Source organism: Saccopteryx bilineata, chromosome 5 (genome assembly GCF_036850765.1).
Source record: "Saccopteryx bilineata isolate mSacBil1 chromosome 5, mSacBil1_pri_phased_curated, whole genome shotgun sequence".
Classification (NCBI taxonomy): Eukaryota; Metazoa; Chordata; class Mammalia; order Chiroptera; family Emballonuridae; genus Saccopteryx; species Saccopteryx bilineata.
The window spans coordinates 18,665,949-18,669,273 of NC_089494.1; the positions used below are offsets into that span (position 1 = coordinate 18,665,949).

Sequence of the window (3,325 nt, forward strand, 5' to 3'; positions counted from 1 at the left end):
GAAAAAATAAAACAGATTCTTGATTAAACCTTCATCCTTCTGAAACCTGTTGGCCAAAGTAGGGAAACTTTTTTTGTGTGTGTATTTTTCTGAAGCTGGAAACGGGGAGACAGTCAGACAGATTCCTGCATGCGCCCCACCGGGATCCACCCGGCACGCCCACCAGGGGGCGATGCTCTGCCTACCAGGGGCGATGCTCTGCCCCTCTGGGGCGTTGCTTTGCCGCGACCAGAGCCTCTCTAGCGCCTGGGGCAGAGGCCAAGGAGCCATCCCCAGCGCCCGAGCCATCTCTGCTCCAATGGAGCCTTGGCTGCGGGAGGGGAAGAGAGAGACAGAGAGGAAGGGGGGGGGGGGGGAGAAGCAGATGGGCGCCTCTCCTGTGTGCCCTGGCCGGGAATCGAACCCGGGACTTCTGCACGCCAGGCCGACGCTCTACCACCGAGCCAACCGGCCAGGGCCCAAAGTAGGGAAACTTTTAAAATTGGGTTCTGGGGCGGGGACTCGGAGTCGGGCCATGGAGGAAACGTCGGGGACTCGCGAGTCCCGTACACGGCCGAGAGAGCGGGACCCAGACCGGCACCCCCGTCCGGACCGAGACCGCCACCCACGTCCGGACCAAGACCGCCACTCTGAGCGACAGCGGGACCGAGCAGGGGACCGGCGCAGGGAGAGAAACGGGGGCGAGCGGAGGGACAGGGACGGGGACCGGGACAGGAGGCGGGACCGAGACCCCCGCCAGGACAGACACAAGGTCGGGGACCGTGGCCCTGGTGAACAAAGAGTTTGGGAAAAACCCCGCCAGAGCCGGACGCCGGAGGGACCCTGGCGGCCCACCTGGGACGCAGCCCCGCCCCCTTGGCCCGCGCCTTGGGAAACCCCGGAGTCACCGCACCGCAGGAAGGAGGGCACCCGGCGGCGCGGACCAGAGAGTTATAGTGAACCCACTTCCGGGAGATATCTGCCCTCCAACCCCAGGCCCAGACGAGAGGAAGTGGAATACTACCAGTCAGAGGCCGAAGGACTCCTGGAATGCCACAAATGCAGATACTTGTGCACTGGGAGAGCCTGCTGCCAAATGCTGATGGTTCTGCTGAACTTGCTGATCCTGGCCTGCAGCTCCGTGTCTTACAATTCCACAGGGGGCTACACGGGCATCACCAGCCTGGGGGGCATTTACTATTACCAGTTTGGAGGGGCTTACAGTGGTTTCAGTGGTGCTGATGGGGAGAAAGCGCAGCAGCTGGACGTCCAGTTCTACCAGCTAAAGCTGCCCACAGTCACGGCCGCAATGGCCTGCAGTGGAGCCCTCATGGCCTACAGCTGCCTCCTCGTCGCTGTGGGTGTCCTGCGGGTGCCGTGGCATTGCCCCCTGTGGCTGCTGCTGGAAGGCGTGCTAGACATGCTCATCGTACGTGCCAGCTCTGTACTTTTACTTCCACTCGCTCGCGGCCGCTTACGCCTCACCAGTGTGTAAGGAGAGGGAGGCCCTGTACCAGAGCAAAGGCTACCGCGGCTTCGGCTGTGCCCTCCATGGCGGAGACATAGGAGCTGGCATCTTTGCTGCCCTGGGCATTGGGGTCTTTGCCCTGGGGGCCGTGCTGTCCATCAAGGGTTATCGAAAAATCAGAAAGCTCAAAGAGAAGCCTGCAGAAATGTTAGCATTTTAAAAAGGCTTTTTAAAACATTCCGCCAAATGTAAGTGACATAAATGACTCTCAGTCATGTCTTTCTTGGAATATGTTGTGGAACTTGTCACAGCTTGAAAAGTAACAGGCCAGCTTTGGTATCCAGCTACGGGTGACAAGGACCGTCATTCTGAGCTGTAATAACCCTGCTTCTGGAGTCCTCTGCTGGTGAGGGACTAACCAAAATTATATCCTATTTAAAACAAAAACTGGAGCCCAGGACCCACAAGGAAAAGGCATGTGCTGCAGCAAAGTGCACTTCTTGATTAAATAAAGGGAGATAACCCAAGTGTACTCAGAGAACCTTCTCTTCAAAGTTCATGAAAAGCCCCATGGACATGAGATTTTTCAGCCTGAACTTTTCTAAGCACAGCTGTCTTAAGCAGATTAGCCCCGAATTTGTTCCATGTTGAACTCTGTGGCCTTTCACTTCCTTGATGCACTGGATGGAGGGGGTGAAGATGCTGGAGTACTATTCCTGTAAAATTTAAGTTGGAGGTAGACGTGGGCTGAGGAAACAGGAATCAAATTAATTTGTTGGGTTGCAAAGAAGCTATTCTAACAAGCCCCCTACCACTGCCTTGAAAGCTCAATAAGTGTTTTGTACCTCTTATAAATGTACCATTGTACGAAGACTAAAACCCGACATCTGGAATTCAGGATCCATGCAGAATAAAAGAATGTGAACTCTTTCCCAACAGAAGAATGTTACTTTGGGCCAGACAACTTCATGGGTTCTCACTACATGTTAAATTATGACTTAAAGTGCATTACAATATATTCTTGGTCCAAGTGAATATGTTCTTTATGTGAATCTAATAAAGATCCAAAGAAAATTAAAAAAAACAACAACAAAAAACAAAAACTTTTAAAATTGCCAGAAGTTTGCTGTTTTTGGTCTCAAAGATAGAGGCTGGAGGTCATCTTGGAGTTGTGGAGGACTGTCTGGCTATCTTTCATTAAGTCCTCTTGATCTCCTCTTCACCCTTCTCCACCCCCACATCAACTGAGCCATCGAGTACTTGGGCTTTGGTTGGTTAATAGGGAGCCCCAGAAAGAGAAGAGAGGGAGGGAGAGAGAGAGGGAGGGGTAAAATAGAGGGGAGAGAGAAAGAGAAAGCTCAGAGTATTTAATTCTCTTCTCTCTCTTCCTTGTGAAGTTGTTGCTTCAGGCTGACTGTGTCCCTCAACAAAAACTGCTTATCTCAAGGTGGCCACCTCAGCAAATTTCTTTCCTTTCCTTCATTCCAGATCCCGGTAACCATCCCCTCTCCTCAACCCTCAGGGCCTAGGAGTGGTATCAACTTAACTGCTGTTAGTCCTGGGTTACTGCATTTTCTCTTGTGACTCCAGTACATCCATAATTTGATAACGCACCACTTAACAATGGGGATATGTTCTGAGAAATGCATTGTTAGATGATTTTATCTTTGTATGAACATCACTGAGTACAGCTGCACAAACTTAGATGATATAGCCTACTGTACACCTAGGCTATATGGTGTAGCCTATTGCTCCTAGGCTACAAGCCTGTACAACATGTCGCTGTACAAAAAAACAGGAGATTAAATCAAGCATAAGAGAAAATCATTTAATCTGGACACTTGGTAAGCACGAGATATGCAGGGCTGCTATTGGCAT

General features: G+C 51.7%; 1 pseudogene; it reads left to right on the forward strand.

Moving 5' to 3' along the window:
• Positions 1-502: 502 nt before the first annotated feature.
• LOC136337995 (MARVEL domain-containing protein 3 pseudogene) lies at positions 503-2,511 on the forward strand (annotated as a pseudogene).
• The last annotated feature ends 814 nt before the right edge of the window (positions 2,512-3,325 follow it).